This window comes from Pelodiscus sinensis, chromosome 5 (assembly GCF_052426305.1).
Source record: "Pelodiscus sinensis isolate ZL-2025 chromosome 5, ASM5242630v1, whole genome shotgun sequence".
Classification (NCBI taxonomy): domain Eukaryota; kingdom Metazoa; phylum Chordata; order Testudines; family Trionychidae; genus Pelodiscus; species Pelodiscus sinensis.
Window position 1 is genome coordinate 17,573,294 of NC_143056.1, and position 19,968 is coordinate 17,593,261.

Below are 19,968 nucleotides of genomic sequence, written 5' to 3' on the forward strand. Positions count from 1 at the left end.
AAGAAGTGCAACCAGGAATATAACCCTCCTTCCTTGTGCTCTCCCAGGCCTGGTCTACACTAGACCAGGCAGGTCGGGTAAGGTACGCCATCCGGCTGCGCAAAATGTGTAGCTGGTTTTGATTTGCGGCGTCTTGCTCTGTGAAAGGCTGATGGGAGCACATGTTCCTGTCAGCTTCCCTTACTCCTCACAGAATGAGGAGTACAGGACGCCAGGAGTGGCTGCCCTTAATGTTCGATTTGGTGCTCTGCACTAGACCCACTAAACTGAATGCCAGATCGACCTCTGGAGGGTCAATCTTCTCAGTAGTGTGGACATTTCTCCAGAGTTGGGTGAGCTCTGCTGTGCTAAGAGAAGTAAAATCTAATTAAACTTAGCTTTGTCACTACACTCATCAGCTCAGACTCACGGAGCAGATCTGTTGGTTTCATTTTCAAGCAGTGGCGAGGTACCAGTTTTACATCATCGGTGTTCAGGTTATAGCTCAGGCTTAATGGGAAAAAACAATATTAATAGTGATAGGGTCAAATGTCGGCCCTTATAAATCAACATACACCTACTGAAACTGCAACAAGGATTGACATGCGCTGAGGGTCAGACACATTATTATCACCCCTTCATTTCTTTTACTTATTGGTTTTACCTTTTAATTTCCCACTCCCTTGGTTTTCCTCGTGCCAATATACAGGGCATCAGAATATCAGAACTGTGTGGTGACAACTTCAGTCAATTTAATCTCTTCAGGCAGCTTGGAGAGCAGGAATGCACTTCCCTTGGTCGCCAGATTATACGCCTGTCATGTGAATCCGCTGCAGAAAGCCACATCCTACTTTGGCAAAGAAAGCTGACGGGGACACCAACCTGGCAAGCTCTTCTTTCCACAAGATCATTTCAAAAAGCGATCCTCTGCCATTTTAGCAGCTGGCAGGAGCTGAGTTAATAAGGAGCCTGAGGTAATGAGCGATTCAGTGACTGATGCACAGCAATGTAATGCAGGACATTTTATTTAATGTATCAGGATTTTGCTTTTGGAATCATGTAGTCTGACCCTTCGAACTCTTAGAAGAGGTGTGCAGTACCTGTTTTAGTAAGGCCATGAATCATACTTGTAGATGGCACAAAATGGGAAGAATTAATTTTTGAATGTTGAGTTGTGTTAATGTCCTGAGTCATTCTGCTTCTCACAAGTGTAAGCTTGGATCCTACATGTTATTGCATAGGTGGGCCCCTTTCACCTAGGTAGAGCCCTATAGAAATCCCTGGGGTCTGTGTGAGCCAACAGGGCTTGTCTGTGTAGATCTAGTTGCAAGATGGAGGCCATAGGGAGGACAGGTACATATTGGCTCTAAATTCATAAGAAATCAGAGTGGACTGAAAAGAGGAAAAAAGCTATAAAATTTGAAATAATTTTTTATTATGTTAGTTTATGATCAGAGATGACTTTTCATGTGGTGACATTTTTCACAAAATGTGTATGATATTTTTATTTTAAAAATTATGCTTCATTCATTTTTTAAATAGGACATTCCCAACACTGTTTTTTAAATGAAATACATTCATTTGAAGCCTTGAATACATTGTTTTTGCATAAAGCATAATCTCCTGTATGTTCCTCCACCAAAAAGAAAAAAACTCCACTATGTGCCTAAGATTATTAATCAAAAAGTTACCCAACAGTAAGGCAAAAAAAAAAGAAAAAAAAGGAAATTCCTCTCTCTTTTTCTTTGTACTATTGTATAACTTGCTTAGACACATGGTGGTTTTTAAAAAAAATAATTACACATCATTTCTGAAAATTTCCTGCTTTGAAAATAATTAAAACATCAGGAAGATGTAAAAATGATTCAAAAAAACCTAATACAGTAAAACTCCATTGGTCCGGCATCTGACGGTTCGGCACTCCTGATAAAATGGTGTCCTTGGCCTCTGTTTGTCAGAGGCTGGAGAGGGATGGCAGGAGACAAATCGCTTGATCATTGTCTTTGGTCCACCCTCTCTGGGGCACCTGGTGCTGGCCACTGTCGGTAGACAGGATACTGGGCTAGATGGACCTTTGGTCTGACCCAGTATGGCCGTTCTTATGTTCTTATGTTCTGATGGTCCGGCACCATCAGGAACCCGGAAGAGCTCCGCAGCCGGACCATTGGAGCTGCTCTGCCTCCAGCTTCCCCTATTCAGCCGCTGCTAAAACTGACCAGCAGCTGAATTGGGGAAGCCGGAGGCAGAGCAGCTGGGGCGCTCCAGGGTAGGTCCCCTAGCGCTGCCCCTGGGGTCTGCGGGACCAACCCGGCAGCACCCCAGGCATCCCCGATTCAGCCGCTGCTGAAATTGACCAGCGGCTGATTCTGGGAAGCCCGGGGCAGAGCTGCTCTGCCTCAGGCTTCCTGGAGTCAGCTCTTGGTCAATTTCAGTAGCGGCTGACTTGGGGACGCTTGGGGCAGAGCAGCTGGGGTGCTGCTGGGTTGGTCCCTCACCGCCGCTCCTCGGCGCTATTGGAGTAACCCGGCAGCACCCCAGCTGCTCTGCCCCAGGCGTCCCCAAGTCAGCCGCTGCTGAAATTGACCAGCGGCTGACTCCGGGAAGCCCGGGGCAGAGCTGCTCTGCCTCAGGCTTCCTGGAGTCAGCTCTTGGTCAATTTCAGCAGCGGCTGATTTGGGGAGACTTGGGGCAGAGCAACTGGGGTGCTGCTGGGTTGGTCCCTCACCGCCGCTCCTCGGCGCTACTGGATTAACCCGGCAGCACCCCAGCTGCTCTGCCCCAGGCGTCCCCAAGTCAGACGTTGCTGATACTGATCAGCAGCTGACTCCAGGAAGCCCGAAGCAGAGCTGATCTGCCCCGGGCTTCCTGGAGTCAGCTGCTGATCAGTATCAGCAACGTCTGACTTGGGGACGCCTGAGGCAGAGCAGCTGGGGTGCTGCCGGGTTGATCCAGTAGCGCCGAGGAGCGGCGCTGTGGGACCAACCCAGCAGCACCCCAGCTGCTCTGCCCCAGGCGTCCCCAAGAGCAGCTGGGGTGCTGCCTGGTTGGTCTCACCGCGCCAAGGGTCAGCGTTACCCCGACCAACCCGGCAGCACTCCAGCTGTTCTGCCCCAGGCATCTCTGATTCAGCCGCTGCTGGTCAGTTTCAGCAGCGGCTGAATCAGGGACGCTTGGGGCAGAGCCGGACTATCGGAAGGGGGGGCTATGAGGGTTCTGGGGTGGCACTCCCCCACACCCAGACCCCTCATAGTTCCCCCTTCTGATAGTCCGGCATATCTGATAATCTGGCACCCCCTGGGTCCCAAAGGTGCCGGATTATCGGAAGTTTACTGTATTGTTTATAATTCTTCTGCAAAAAGTTTGTTGAAATATTAGGAAAAATCATTATAATTCCCCTCTCCAAAGGGTGTTTAAAAAATAAACCCCAAAAGTTTGACAAATTTCAACCAGCCCTAAAAGTAATCTTCTACTATATATTTTAGAGATTTTGTTTGTCTATTTGATTAAGAACTCCTAAACAGTATGAGCTAGGACCACCACATTCCATATACAGCTTCCTCTTATCATAACTTAATGCAACACAGAGGTTGGGTTGTGCCATGAAAACAGGTTGTGCCTAAAATGGGATTGCTTCTCATAAAACCAAACAAAAGAGACAGAATCAAGAAATCAAGCTCAGTCCTCAAAAGTGATATAATTTAGCAAATGTTGAAAGAGACTAAACCAAGAGGAGTAAGTAAAATAGGATGAACCTGCAGTGGGACTGCTGCTCAATAAACCATAGCCCTGGTTTACACTAGGGAGTTATTTCAAAATAACCCCCTTTATTTCAAAATAATAAGTAGAGCGTCCACACTGCTTAAGCCCATTATTTCAAAATAACGGGCTGGTTATTTCAAAATCTGTACTTCTACTTTCCTCAGGGAATAACACTTATTTTGAAATAGTTATTTTGAAATAGCAGTAGTGTGGATGCTCCGCTGCTGCTATTTCAAAATAACTACTCCCCAGAGTAATTCAAAGTAACTACTTCCCAGTGTTTCCTGGGACTCTAAGGCTACATCTACACTGCAGGCTTCTTACACAAGAAGCTTTTTGAGGAAGAGATCTTCCGCAAAAACTTCTTGTGCAAGAGCACGTCCACTCTGCAAAAGCGCATCGGAAAAGCGATGCGCTTTTGTGCAAGAGAGTGTTCAGACTGTATGGACACTTTCCTTGTAGAAAGAGGAATACCTATACCACAAAAACTCCTCTGTTCTGTAGATTCAATGTAAATTTTCTTGCGCAAAAACATTCTTGAGATGTGGATGCACCGCGCATTTTTGCGCAAAAATGGCTGGTTTTGCACAACAACTCTGCAGTGTAGACGTAGCCTTAGTCGAGGTAGTGCATCCACAATAATGGAGCCTACCTCAGACTAATTTTGAGGCTCCCCCATAGTGGGGACACACTATTTCAATGTTATTGAGGAGTCCTGTGGCACCTTATAGTCTAACAGAACTGTTGGAGCATAAGCTTTCGTGGGCAAAGACCCACTTCGTCAGATGCATGTAGTGGAAATTTCTAGAGGCAGGTATAAATATGCAGGCCAGAATCAGGCTAGAGATAACGAGGTGAATCCAATGAGGGAGGATGAGGTCCATTTCTAGCAGCTGATCTGGAGGTGTGAATACCAAGAGAGGAGAAGCTGCTTTTGTAGTTAGCTAGCTATTCACAGTCTTTGTTTGATCGTGAGTTGATGGTGTCAAATTTGAAGACGAACTGTAGCTCAGTGGTTTCTCTTTGAAGTCTGGTCTTGAAGTTTTTTTGCTGCAGGATGGCTACCTTTAGATCTGCAATTGTGTGTCCAGGGAAATTGAAGTGTTCTCCTACAGGTTTTTGTATATTGCCATTCCTAATATCTGATTTGTGCCAATTTATTCTTTTACGTAGGGACTGTCCAGTTTGGCTGATGTATATAGCAGAGGGGCATTGTTGGCACATGATGGCATATTTTACGTTGGTAGATGTGCAGGTGAATGAACCAGTGATGGTGTGGCCGATCTGGTTAGGTCCTGTGATGGTGTTGCTGGTGTATATATGTGGGCAGAGTTGGCACCGAGGTTTGTTGCATGGATTGGTTTCTGAGTTAGAGTTACTATAGTACGGTAACTCTATTTCTGGAGTTATTATTTAATTATTTCAAAATAATTTCCTAATATAGATATGCCCTTAGAGAAAAGAGATAAAAATGGAGCAATTTGGATTAGTACTCTGTTTTAGCACAGTTAAATCAATGCATAAGGTTTGAAAACTAGAAGAAAATGTTACTGGTAACCAAATTGACTATAGCTCTTTTTTGTTAAAACATAGCTTATAGCAGAGAAAGAAAAAATACACTTGATGGAATTCCCATTTCACAAAGTTTAATAAAAAAAATTAAATAGACAAATTTGAACAATCCCTTTTTTTAAAGAAACGCAAAATAAAAATAACACTGTATTTTTGAAAAATACAATCATTTAAATAAAGCATGTACCTATTCCTTTTATTTAAATAACAACCCTTGCTTGAGTTATGAACCCAAGCAACACCAGGCGCATCTGCTACCAAATTAAAAAAGAGAAAATCAGTAGCTACCTGGGATGATGGGCTCTAGTGACTGCCTCCCGGAAAGGGTATGTCTCATGGCTATGTTAGCTCCCATTTTATGAAATCCCCACCCTTCAAAGTAAGAACTTGCCTTTGTTTTTTAGTCCCAGGCCTTTTCTGCCTATATGGCTGTGATCGGGTGCAGTCACAGAAGACCCCTTGGAGGTGCTTCCCGGAGTGCTGACAAAGCCACTGACACTTGCCCCTTTGCTCTCTGGGGCTTCTCACCACCCTGTTCTTCTGGGCCCACTCACCTGGTTTCTCCCAGTCAAGTCACAGAATGAGATCATCCCCTTTTCCCCCACTCATCAGGAGGAAAATGCAGTTTTTGGCTCAGCTTCTAGGGAAACCATTCCCCAAATGGGATCAAAACCCCAAATAAATCATTCAGGTAAGCCCTCTTTAACAATGAAAGGAGGCTGTACACACTGATTGCTCCCCCAGGTAACAATTATTTACACTGGGCTTGATAGAAAATAAAAGTGATTTTATTAAGTACAAGCAGCACTGCAAGTGAAAACAGGCAGAGAAAAGTGATTTACAAATTTAAAATAACGAGAAATGCACAGCTAATTCTAACACACACTCAAGCTTATTACAAACTCACCCTAAAACTGTTCTTATTCCAGCTAAGCCTCTAAACCAGGGAAGTTCCTTTTTCCCCTAGGGTCTTTGGTTCATTCTCTTGGAAGTCACGTGCCAGCCAAAGACCAAGAATTGAAAAACTTTGCATCTTAATAGCCTCCCCTTCAGGCGTGAATTCTCTGTTTTATATTCTCCCCTTCCATGGAAAATTACCTGGTTAGCCACAACCAGTTAGGAAGGTCACATGACTTCCTAAGACCAACCACTGCTAAGACTTAAAGGAGAAATGGGGCTGTTTACAGGTGATCACCCAGACATTGAGGGAAACACCCTTGTTGGCTTTCATTTGCACATTTAAAATCACTCCATACTCCTCATATCTAACTTTACACACAAGAATGATACATACACTAAAATAAAATATACAGATCCAGCAGACCGAGACATTAACATTGATAGGTTACATGAGGTATTTTGCCCAAAGCATCTTTGAGTTATGCATATTTGTACCCAGTTAGTCAATTTCAGAAAGCATGGGGAAGGGGGGTCCGTCACAATGGCTTTTCCATTTAACTTCATGTTCATTGAGTTGTTATAAGAGACTTACATCAAACTTTTATCCTGCAATACTTCTAAACTGTTTAATGTTTAATCTGTCTTTTGGAAACAATATAAAGTCACTCTCGGTTCATTGATTTCTATCTATGGACAACTACAGCCAATCCAACAGGCAGCACACACTATAAAGATTAAATTTTAGCTCAGCATATCACTTCTCTGCATCATCAAATCACGTCCCATTAGTTATTAGCTCAAGAGTTTGTTGTAGGGTGAATAACAATATCCATTCAAAAGCCATTTACAAGCAGTGGCCAACAGAAAAAATGGCAATACACTACATGCACAGAATTTCAAAACAAAACAGAGGACTTCTTGGGGATGGGGGAGCAATGAGAAAAGGGATTTCTCAGTATATAAGAATTATTGAGATGTTCCTCCTGTTGGCATGTGCTACTTGACACAGGTTGTGCCACTCATAAGCATCCCACTGCAGACAACATGGATTCAGTTCAGTCCAACAGACACTATGACTGTTTTGTGGTTCTGGCAGATGCCCAGCACACTTTACTTATTACATGTAACGCTAGTCATAATCACATCCTGAACTGTCTACTTACAATGTTCAAAATGATTTGCATGTCCAGTAGCATCTAAAATAATTAGAATGTCTGGCTGCATCTGCAGCAACCTGCCAGATGTACTTCAGTGCTAATCACAATAAGAATATTTTACTCTTCTATGGCACCTTCCTTCTGAGGCTCTTAAAATACTTTTTAAGGAGTGCACGAATGAGGCAGAGAAGCACTGTTCTCCCCATTGTTCAGATGGAAAAGCTTAGACAGAGGAAACGGAGGGTTCCAACCTGATCCCACCGAAGTTAAAGGCAAAACTCCCACTGGCTTCAATGGGAGCAGACATCAGACCCCTATGGGCTGGTCCTACAAGGTGCTGAGCACATTCTGGGAAACTCAAGTTCTGTCAATGTCGCTATGGCCGGAGGGGACCTTAGAACCTCACGGCATCAAGACAATATCAGCAAATCTATTGTGGAGCTGGACACTTTGCTGCAGCTGCCATTTCCTACAGATTGGTCTCTAGGGCCATGCTAGCCAGTCCAGCAAACCTGCAAACCACCAAAGCAGCAAGCAAGGAAATGTGTAGTTTTGAGCTCTGAACCTCTCACTTTGACTTCCTCCATCAAAATTGAATTCCTTGCCACCACATGTCTTGTAGGCCCTCTCAGAGTGTTGATATTTAACCCATACAGTGGGCCAGCCCAAGGCCTATAGGTGACATGTGGGGGGGAGCATGTGAGATCAGGTATCCCCCTCCCAGATTTGCATGATCAGTAATACTGCTGAAGCCCACTCAGGAATGAACTAGCAATCAAAATAGGCCTGGGAACAGCCCTTCCCATGACGTCACCCCTGCGTGCCCCTCAAGCCCCACCCCCTTTCCCTGCATCACATCCGGCAAGCAGCACAAGCACAGAGTCAGGTTCTGTGTGCCTGAGTGCAGGGCAACAATGGCCCATCACGGGTGGATACGATGGCTCACCGGGAAATTCCCGGTATCCCACTGGGCCAGTCCGCCCCTGAGCCCACTACCCTCACTCTCCCCCCTGCATTATGGACAACCATTGGTGGTCCCTGCCACAGCCCATGTCAACTCAAGCTGTATTCTGAGGGCTGAAGTGGGACATGCATAAGGCTTTGTGGGGAATCTCACTCTGTTCAATTATAAATTCGAGCTCTCAGGAAATCAAGACACCTACATTCCTCAAATCTAATTAATTAAAATCAGACCCATGTCCCATGAATGTTGCACATACACAGAATTAACCCGCACGGTCAATGCTGTATGGGAAACAACATATTTCACAGCCACCTGAATCTACCCAATTACATGAATAACAGGCGGACACTTGACACCAATTAGGTGACTCATTTTATTAAGAAGTAACTCCTATGTGAACTGCTGGCTTCAGAAAGGGAACAATAAATCCTATTGTCATCTCCTGAATCTTTCTGCCTTCTTAGGCCATTTTCCAACATACCTAAAACCCTTGGGGTAAAAAGCCCTTCTACTGGGTGACCCTGGGGAAGCCTCACTCTGGCCAAGCAAAAAGGAGCTGAGTTAAGCTGTTCTCAATGAGAAGGTGCTCATGTCATTTCTCTCACTCTCCTTGCTTTCTGGAGCTGTTCTTCACCTTCCTTGTAAGAAAGAAAGAGCTGTGGCAGTCGAATGATCTAGAAACCCCCCTGTCTATTGACTCTGATCCTTATCTACTTCGTTTTAACTTGGCAATCTTCCCGTGCTTACTGATGACCCTCCTGCCTTCCTGTTTTTCCCTTTGATGTTTTCATTACTTCTGCTCCCTGTTTTCCACCCCTCCTCCTTTTTTTTCTTCCCCCTTCTCCCTTCTCCCCTATCTATTTTGGGTCTGTACATCCTCAACTGAAAACTCCGGTCATCTGAAGAAGTGGGCTATACCCACGAAAGCTCCTGATATTATCTACGGGTATGTCTACACTACCCCGCTAGTGCGAACTAGCGGGGTAATGTATGCATACCGAATGTGCAAATGAAGCCCGGGATTTGAATTTCCCGGGCTTTATTTGCATAAGCCGGCCGGCGCCATTTTTAAATGCCGGCTTGTTCGAACCCCGTGCCGCGCGGCTACACGCGGCACGGGCTAGATAGTTCGGACTAGCAACGAGTTCCACGAGGCGTACAGATAGTTCGGAATGGCTTGCTAGTCCGAACTATCTAGCCCGTGCCGCGTGTAGCCGCGCGGCACGGGGTTCGAACAAGCCGGCATTTAAAAATGGCGCCGGTTGGCTTATGCAAATAAAGCCCGGGAAATTCAAATCCCGGGCTTCATTTGCACGTTCAGTATGCATACATTACCCCGCTAGTGCGAACTAGCGGGGTAGTGTAGACATACCCTATATGTTTTGTTAGGGTATGTCTACACTACAAAGTTAATTCGAACTAACGGATGTTAGTTCGAATTAACTTTGATAGGCGCTACACTAGCGCTCCGCTAGTTCGAACTTAATTCGAACTAGCGGAGTGCTTAGTTTGAACTAGGTAAACCTCATTCTACGAGGACTAAGCCTAGTTCGAACTTACTAGTTCAAATTAAGGGCTGTGTAGCCCCTTAATTCAAACTAGTGGGAGGCTAGCCCTCCCCAGCTTTCCCTGGTGGCCACTCTGGCCAACACCAGGGAAACTCTACTGCCCCCCTCCCGGCCCCAGACCCCTTAAAGGGGCACGGGCTGGCTACGGTGCCCGTGCCAGGTGCAAGCCTGTCAGCACCCAGCCAGCAGACCCTGCACCTGGCACGGATCGAGCCACCCACCCAATGCCCCCCAGCCCTCCCCCTCTTCCCGGGACCAGAATGGCGGCTCCCGGGAGCTTGCCCGAGACCACAAGAGGCGGGCACCTGCCTGGGCTAGTGCAGACATCGTGGACTTCGTCCACGATCTCCGCACTAGGCACAGGAAAGTGGCCATCTAGGGCAGGAGAGCTGCCAGCCTGGCCACCCAGGAGCAGGTGTGCATGAAAATCAAGGTGATCCACTGAGACCCCCGACCCTGAGCCCTGAGCTTACAATGGCCATACTGGGTCAGACCAAAGGTCCATCTAGCCCAGTAGCCTGTCTGCTGACAGCGGCCAACCCTAGGGACCCTGGAGGGGATGGACCGAAGACAGTGACCAAGCCATTTGTCTCGTGCCATCCCTCTCCAGCCTTCCACAAACTTTGGGCAGGGACACCACTCCTAGCCCCTGGCTAATACCACTCCATGGACCCAACCTCCATGACTTGATCTCACTTCCCTTTATACTCTCTTGTAGTTCTAGCCTTCACATCCTCCTGCAGCAAGGAGTTCCACAGGTTGACTCTTTGCTTTGTGAAGAACAACTTTCTGTTACTAGTTTGAAGCCTGCTACCCATTCCTTTCCTTTGGTGTCCTCTAGTCCTTCTATTATGGGAACTAATGAAGAACTTTTCTTTATGCACCCTCTCCACCCCACTCATGCTTTTATAGACCTCTATCCTATCCCCCCTCAGTCTCCTCTTTTCTAAACTGAAAAGTCCCAGTCTCTTTAGCCTCTCTTCATATGGGACCTCTTCCAAACCTCTGATCATTTTAGTTGCCCACCCCTCTCCCACCCTCTCTCTTCCCCTCTCCCACCTCCTTTTCCCAGTCTCCCCCAGTTTTGTTCAATAAAGAGAGATTCTATTTTTGACCACACGTTTTCTTTATTTTGTACATCAGGAAGGGGGGCTAGGGAAGGGTAAGTGGAAGGAGGTGAGGGAGAAATGGGTTACGAGCCCCCGATGGGGAGAACTGGGCTGGCTCTGGAAGCTCTCTTGCAGCCCCTCAATTGCCCCCTCTCCCCAGATGGCAGCCTGCGGCAAGTGCAGCCGGTCTGATGGCCGAGTGCTGTGATGTGCCCAGTGTGGGCACTCAGGGCACTCCAAGTCAGGACTGCTTTGCAAGCGGGGCACCCCTGAGAACTGTCTGTCCGGGGTGGGGGTCGGGTCCCTTTAAGCACAGCCCTCGGCTAGCCTGAGGCAGCAGCTCCACGCTCTAAGTCCTCCTCTGATGCCCTGCCAGCACTGCTTCCGGCCATCCTTAACCCCGGTTCAGGGTCCACTTAATGTGGACATGCTAGTTTGAATTAGCAAAACGCTAATTCGAACTAGTTTTTTAGTCTGGATCCGTTAGTTCGAATTAGCTTAGTTCGAATTAACTAATTCGAACTAAGTTAGTTCGAATTAGCGCTGTAGTGTAGACATACCCTTAGTCTGTAAAGTGCTACCAGACCAGTTTTTGTTTTTTAAGCTTATCCTAATTAACAACATTGTGCCAAATAAAGATATCTTCTGTCTTGCACCACTCTTATTTTAGTGCTTCGCACATTGCTGCTTAGCTCACTCCAGGCAGATACACTTGGAGATCGCCATCCCATTCTGGTCTGTGTTTCCTGAGCATGAAGATGCTCTTTTTCTTGTGATGTCCTCAGTTCCTGGTCGATTTTCTCTTTCCAAGCTACAGTTCCAGCTTGCTAGGATAGCTTTCACATGCGGTAACATAACCTGGATTCCAAGCAACCATTAATCCTGAACCCAAATTGCCTGACTAAAGGCAAATGGGACAGGGAGGGGAAACAATAGAGGAAATAGGAAAAAAATACCATGAAATAAATGATGCCGTTTCGTTCCAGCCCTTGACTATGGTGGTGCAGGATCACGTCATCACGGGGGAGTGCCCTACGCTCCAGATGAGCATGGGATTACATTTGTTACCATCTGGTAGTGTTCTTGGCTTGCAGGTGTGGAAAGTCAGCACATCATGACCTCACTCTTTCCTTTCCCTTCTTTGCCCATTCTTGGGCAATGTGCACCATAGGGTGCCCTAGGAAAGCAGCCCTGGCACATCTGTGAGCAATTGGACTTTGATTTTTTAATCTCATCCTTGCAGGGCACCAGTGAGGCATCATCGGGAAGGTTCTTTAATTCAAGAGCTGATCCCCTTTAGCCGCTGGGCAGCCACTAAGAGCTTAGAACAACTAGGCCCTAGGAGGGGGATTCATTACTGAGCAGGAGCTCCAAGCATAAGCCAGAATAGTTTGTTGCCATGGTTACAATGTCAATTGGTCCAGTTGTCCTTCTTTTTCTGGTGCACTCTGACCTGGTCTTTCTGGTTTCTCGAGGGTCTGCCCAATGGAGTAGGAGTCGAGCGACATGGGGGCCAGGAGTAGAAGAGAAATCAGGACTGGACAAAGAGAGAAACTGTCCTGTGTGAGATCATTTTTCCCTCTCTGCTCTTCCAGGGCATTTCAGGATCATTCCAGGAAATGTTTACATTTTGCTGTTTCATTTCTAGCTAGCTGCTTTGTGTACTCAGTGGTTACACTGCTTAATAACCAGAATATTCGGGTTTCCGTGTTTTACTCAATGGTGAGAATAACACCACGAGCACCAAACACACATTTGGGGTTTAGTTTGTGGCTGAAAAGTATTTCTGACTGTCTTATGAAATGTCCTTCCCAGAGAGAGGCATGGTAGGTGAGGGAATATCTTTGGTTGGACCAACTTCTGTGTGGTTTGAAAGCTTGTCTCTCTCACCAACAGATGTTTCCCAATAGAAGATATTACCTCACCATGTCTCTTTATAATTCAGGTGTCCGTTTCTTATTGATTGATTTAAGCTTTTAATGCTACACAGTTATATACTGTGAATTACCTGGTTGTTAATCTTTCCCAGGTATCTGACTCTGTGGGGCTTATTTGACTTTCAGATCGGGGGGGGGGGGGGGGGGGGGGGGGGCTACGTCTAGACTGCATCCCTCTGTCAGCAGAGGGATGCAAATCAAGCACATTGAAATTGCTAATGAAGCAGGGATTTAAATATCCCGTGCCTCATTAGCATAAATATGGCCACCACTTTTTTTCAAAATGGAGCTTTTTCGAAAAAAACCCAGCAGTCTAGATGTGGCTGTGTGTGTGTGTTGCTATTTCTGTGAACACATTTTTCCATTTGTTGCAAATATCTACAAGGTTATTTTATTACTCTAGCTAGCTAGCTAGCTAGCTAGCTACTGAAATAGACAATTGGAGAATCTTCCCATTGGGTCTAGAGTAAATCCATGGGTATCAGTGAGGTTGCACTGACACCCAATCAGCCCATTAGGAATTTGGCATTACAATGAAAGTTACATACAGAATGTTCCTATCATTCTCGTGCACACTATAGTCTTGCCTGAGTGAAGACAACAAATCCATAAGACTGAACCCTGAAAGTGCTCTTGGAGGTTAGGTGGAGAAAGGAAGAGGTAAGAGCAGACCATGTAATAAATCTCACCAGCATGTAAATGCAAAAGCCAGGAACTTTCATCGTTGCCTCAGTATGCAGCAAAGAGGTTTTCTTTCAATTTTTTTGACATCTCAAAATTAAAGAGACATTTGTAAAGCTTTTTCTTGAATCCAACCCTACATTAGAGTACCTGGACAAGTAAACCATAAAGGATAGGCCACGTCTATAGAACCAGAATCATTAAAAGCATTAGTTGTGACCAACTTGTAATAATCATGACTCAATGGGGAAGTTACTGTTTACATAAACTTGTGCTGCTCTATCACTTAATGTTTTCTTTTTTTAATGTTCATGCTTTATATTTGAGACAATAAAAATGATTTCGTGCCAATAGAACAATGCAAGATAGATTGGCTACAGGCAGGATTCTGCTACAGTAGACCCTTGGAGCTATGAACACCTTGGGAATAGAGGTTGTTTGTAACTCTGAAAAGTTTGTAACTGAACAAAACATATTGTTCTTTCAAAAGTTTAGAGCTGAACATTGACTTAATGCAACTTTGTAACTTCACTATGCAGAAGAAAAATGCTGCTTTTTAACCATCTTAATATAAAGGAAACAAGCAGGGAAACAGTTTCCTTACCTTGTTGTTTCTTTTTTAACTTTATTTTTTAGTAGTTTACATTTAACATAGTACAGTGCTGTATTTGCTTTTTGGTTTTGTACTGTTGCTGCCTGATTGCCTACTTCCAGTCCCATATGAGGTGCGTTATTGACTGGTCAGTTCACAACTCTGAATGTCAGAACTCTACTGTTAGAGTGATCCAAATCTACAAAGAGTAGCTTTATATACATGGGTATCCGCATCTATGGATATGGATGCAGATATCTGTGGCTCATTTTTGCAAATACGGATGTGGCTGCGAATACAAATTTTGTTTCTAGAACCCTGCAAATTTGCAAACATCCGCTTTATACTTGTAGTTATCTGCATCTGCAACTATCCACAGTTCACTTTTGCAGTTGCAGATGTGGATGTGGATACCAATTTTATATCCACACAGGGCTCTATGTACTATTTCTATTACACCAGTGAAACTCTGCAATACACTAGGGCTGTGTCTAGACTGGCAAGTTTTCCGCAAAAGCAGATGCTTTTGCGGAAAAACTTGCCAGCTGCCTACACTGGCCTCTTGAATTTCTGCAAGAACACTGACTTCCTACTGTCTGAAATCAGTGCTTCTTGCGGAAATACTATGCTGCTCCCGTTCGGGCAAAAGTCCTTTTACACAAAGCTTTTGTGCAAAAGGGCCAGTGTAGACAGCTCAGATTTGTTTTGCGCAAAAAAGCCCCGATCACAAAAATGGCGATCGGGGCTTTTTTGTGGAAAAGCGTGTCTAGAGTGGCATGGACGCTTTTCTGCAAAAAGTGCTTTTGCGGAAAAGCATCCATGTCAATCTAGACACTGTTTTCTGCAAATGCTTTTAATGGAAAACTTTTCCGTTAAAAGCATTTGCGGAAAATCATGGCAGTCTAGACGTAGTCTAGCTGAAGTAGCAGGGGAATCAGTGTAGCATAGATGGCCATCTGTTCAACTCTGAAATCAAGTTAGAAACAAGACACTAACTGATGAGCATACATTCCCAAATATCCTGAATACAGAACATACTCATTCCCTCCAAGTTCACTGTCAGACTTTGGCCTTCAGTGCATACGCACGCCTCCTTCTCCTCCCTCCCGCTGGCTGCGACTGGCTCCCGTCCTGGAGGCTATGACAGAGATAGGAACATGCCCAGGTAGAGAAAGGGACAGGGCCAAACTGCCGTGAAAGGTGGCTCAGCTGATGTATGTGGAGACGACACGCACGTAACACCGCGTTATGCAACTTGCAGCAGCAGCAATGGTGATTTGCAAATGTGCCTAGACTCTTTTCTACTCCCCCCGAGCTCAGTTTTACATCTGCGAGGTTTGTGCAATGAACAGGATCTCTCCCCCCCCCCCCCCCCCGCCACTCCCCTGCAGGAAGCTGGCTCTGGCTCTGGCTCCAATCTTGCGGGATGGGGGAGGCATGATGCTGGATTGCCAGCACAGGCTCCCTGCTGCAGGTGGGGAGGAGCGAGGGGGAGCCCGTTCATTGCACGTGCCACTGAAAATCATCTTGTGTGCCACTTATGGCACACGTGCCGGACATTGCTGACCCCTGGATTAATCTGATGGCCTCAGATTGCCCACCGCTAGAATAGACTGTTAAATGAGAAAACAAGCACGCTGCTGCTTTTTCAACACTGTCAAGGGTTGCTCCAACACTGAATGTATGTGTGTGTAATGAGCTGGGTAAATCCTTGTTATGGACTGAATTAAAACCATATTGAAACTGATGTCAGGTGAACACACTCTTCATTTAATGTAGTTGTAAGAGACAGTTAAGGGGCCTCTCCTAAAACAAGATTCAATAGAGTCCCTAGAAACCAAAACCATGTGGCAGAGGGTTCAAGTGTGTGTGTCAGAGAGAGAGCGAGAGAGAGAGAGGCAGTGTGTTTGTGTGTGTATGCAAGAAAGAAAGAAGTAACAGCCTATAAACACCTTATGAGCTTGGAAAAAGCTAGATAAAGAGGTTTTGAGTTTGGCATTGGCCAAAGAGGCTTGGGGCTGTAAACTAAGAAATAGGTTCTTTTGCTCTTGTTTCCTCCTGCACTTAGAGAAACAGGACCTTGTACATTCCTTGTAAATAAACAAGGCAGCATCAAACAACATATTGGTCTCCATCGGTTTTCACTCCCATCTAGCTCAGCCACAGTCTTGAAATTTGACTAGCCACTAAGCTAAAAAAGAGTCCGTGTATGATGGCTCCAAAGAGTCAAATGTCTGACTCGACCTGAGCCACCTTTGATTGCTGTCAGCTTGTAGTTCTTAGTTTTGCATATCTGGTGTGAATCTCTGTCACTCGCTAATACTCTCCTGACTGACTACTCAGAAAGGCTGCACCAGATATCACATTTTCATATTTCAAATAGCGAGTGCCAAAAATTGAAATGCCCAAATTCAGCCTGTGACACCAGCAAGTAACCATGTAGTCTGACTCACCCACCAGTAAAATAAGGCTGGGTGCATAATACCTAGACAAAGGGATATTTCAGTGGGAATTGGGCTGGGCCCATAACACTATACAAATGTTCCTCCTCAGGGTTTGGCATGCAAGGGAAAGAAATGTGCTAGCTATTAACCAGCCCATGTTCCACTTCTCATATACAGGAGTTTTGCTCCTGTTATTTGTGTGGACTGCACCTCTCCAAACCTATGTTGCCCAGGTCCTCAAAGGTATTGGGTACCTAACTTACATACTGATTCAAATCTGGATCTCTTTGCAAACAAGGTGCAAAGAAACAATAGGCTTTTAATACACCTAAATGGAAATTTGTAGACCAGGGAATAAAGAATGCAGGCCACATCTACAGGATGGGAGACTCTATCCTGAGAAGCAGCGACTCTGGAAAAGATTTTGTGGGGGGTGGTACATACTATAATCACAGCGTGAAACTGTGCCAAAGGAGCTATCTGCATCAACTGGGGAATCTCAAGTGGAAGAGTAAAGAGGTTATGTTGCCTCTGTATTTGGCTCTGCTGCAACTACTGCTGGAATACTGTGCCCACCATTCAAAAAGGAGGTTGATATATTGGAAAGGGTTCAGAGAAGAGCCATGAGAATGCTTTAAAGGTTAGAAAACCTGCCCTATTGTGACAGGCTCAAAAAGTTCAAGCTATTTAATTTCAAAAAGAGTAAAGTCAGGGTGACTTGATTAGTCTATAAGTCCCTATGGGGGGACCAAATGTTTAATAATGGCCTCTTCAGTCTAACAGAGAACGGTCCAATAGGATCCAGTACCTGGAATTGGAAGCTAGACAAGTTAAGACTGGAAATGAGGTGTACCTTTTTAATGGCGAAAATTAAGCATTGAAACAATTTGCAAAGTGTCGTGGGAGATTCTCCATCACTGACAATGTTTAAATTGGGAATGGATATTTTTCTAAAATATCTACTCTAAGAATTATGTGGTGTCTATTACACATTGTTACACATTGTGGGGGCTACACATTAGATGTGTGGCCCGTGCTATAAAGGAGTTCAGACTAGCTGATTACAACGGTCCCTTCTAGCCCTAAATTCTATGAATACCTTTAGGATTTGGGCCCAAGTTTTTTTTCCAGATGCCTGAGGCTATCTTCATGCTGCCACTGTACCCTAAGCCTCACATAAAATCACATTACTTTAGGGACACATATGAACCATAGTCATATACCATATGTTATAGATAGGTGTAGCTGATAAGTACACTGCTTGTCCAAGCATCCACATAACTTTACTCTTGTCCTCCCCTCCCTTAAACTTTTCCTGTATTTGCTATCAAAACCTTCTGGTTTTGTCTTAGTATTGATTTCACAAGTTGGCCCTCTGCCTGGATGAGATTTTTAAAGTGCCACTAACATTTGTGGTTTTATATATACAATGTAATTGATTTTACCCTCTACACATTTCAGTATTTAGCACCTGATTTTCATAGCATGCATAGCTGCAGGCACAAAATAAAGCACAGACTTCTGATTTCCATGAGCAAATACCTGTTTCCCACAGGGAGATACAGTAATTGTGTATGCAAATTAGACACGCCTATGTGTCCCATTTTTATCAACACAGGTCCAAAGAATATGCAGTGCATAGAATTAAATATTTTAACATCTTTAACACTCTAAAAATGCCCAGCTATACAACACTGGCCCTGACATGAAATGAATCAACCTTGCATATATAGTCATTTCTCCCTGACTAGCATATTTTTCACTTATTCCTGTTCTTCTCTGGTGCATTGGCAAAGTAGCTGGCTACATTGTGGGACACTCCCAACTTCTTTGTTTCCAGTTTGCAGGCTCCCCTGGGCCCGTACATGCTTTCGAGAACACAGTAATTAGTACAGCCCTATGGCGGAAACAATGATGCATTGCATTTCCATTGCCTTTCCCTGAGTTCTGGAAGTGTAATAGTTGCCGTCATGTTATCAAAGGCTTCTTTTGGGAGCGAGGGGGAGGAGATTAGAAAATGGGAGGAGAGGGGAGGAATCCCAACCTCAGCAAACCAGTTTTTGCCAGTGCTGAACAGCTCTCCTCATGTATTAGTATCAGGACACATTGCCAAGGCAGCTGTAAGAGCACAGTGGCACTCCCTAGCTTTAAGTCACAATACCACGTAAGTGGGGTAAGCAAACGGTGCAGCCAGAGCTGTTAGTTTCAGTGTCCAAGGTTTTTTTTTTACAGCAGTAAGTTGTAGACCAGAAAAGATCAAAAGCATTGTGCATTTGAAGTGAGCTGGTGAGAGAAGCTACATCCAGTACATTTATATTGTTAATTACACAGTTATGCCTGGGAATAAACCTCAGGAAAAGAGATGTTTGGTTTGCTTTCTCTCTCACACCCAATGTATTTTCAGTCCTAAGGAAGTTGTGCTGTCTGTCCAGCCTGGAGACATACAAATAGCTGTAGGCTCTCCGTGGTACAGAGTATGTATTGAAACCCACACACCGCTCTCCTACATCCCAGTGTGAGTTCCTAGCCAGGAACAAGCTCAGAGTCTGTCAGTCCTGCTCTAAATGAAGTATTACAGCTGTTGCTACAGTACAGCAGGTATTGAATTTCACAGGCTGTGTAATCTGCAACTGCACTCTTTGGCGTGGGGTATGGCAACAAGCCTCACCGGGGCTCGGCCACTCCCTTTCTGACTCTAAAGAAACGCCCAAATCTACATAGAAGGAAAATTGTTTTGCTGAATTTCTGCACTGCCCTTTTCCCAAGTGCAATAGAGAGAGAGGGGGAGAAAGAGCAAGAACTTGGGGACAGGCTTTGGATTGGTGTTCTCGGCTATTTCAACTTCAGGGCAACTTTTGAGAACTTCAGTTATTTTTGGTAAGTTTGTTTAAACATCCCTCTCTCTTTCTATGCTGCAGTTTGCTCAAGTTGGCAATACATGAAGGAAATCTTCAATTAGAATTGTAGCTGTGTGTGTGCTTTAATCTAGTGGCTGTGAGATTATAAAAGTGCCATGCTACCAGTTGCACACTTGATCAGTGAAACAGACACAGAATACGTACATATAGACACCATCAGAAAACAGATGATGCTGAGACTTAAAATAAGGTGCACCCACATATAACCCATGAGGCTGCAGGCAGAGCTAAATGCTTCCACATCTCCTTTATCTAAATTCTTGCAATTGGAGAAGCTGGGTTACAAATTAGCAGGCGAATTCACAGCACAATTGAGAATGTTCTGATCTTGTTTCTTGATACAGGGGACTCCACACTCATGCATCAAAAGCTTTCAATGCATGATAAG

General features: G+C 44.9%; 1 protein-coding gene across 1 annotated transcript in view; it reads left to right on the forward strand.

Moving 5' to 3' along the window:
• The first annotated feature begins 19,450 nt into the window (after positions 1-19,450).
• AHNAK2 (AHNAK nucleoprotein 2) overlaps positions 19,451-19,968 on the forward strand; it is a 77,947-nt gene continuing 77,429 nt past the window's right edge. Inside the window, exon 1 of the mRNA XM_006112752.5 lies at positions 19,451-19,539. The gene's annotated coding sequence lies outside the window, so the exon portion shown is untranslated. The remainder of the gene's footprint in view (positions 19,540-19,968) is intronic.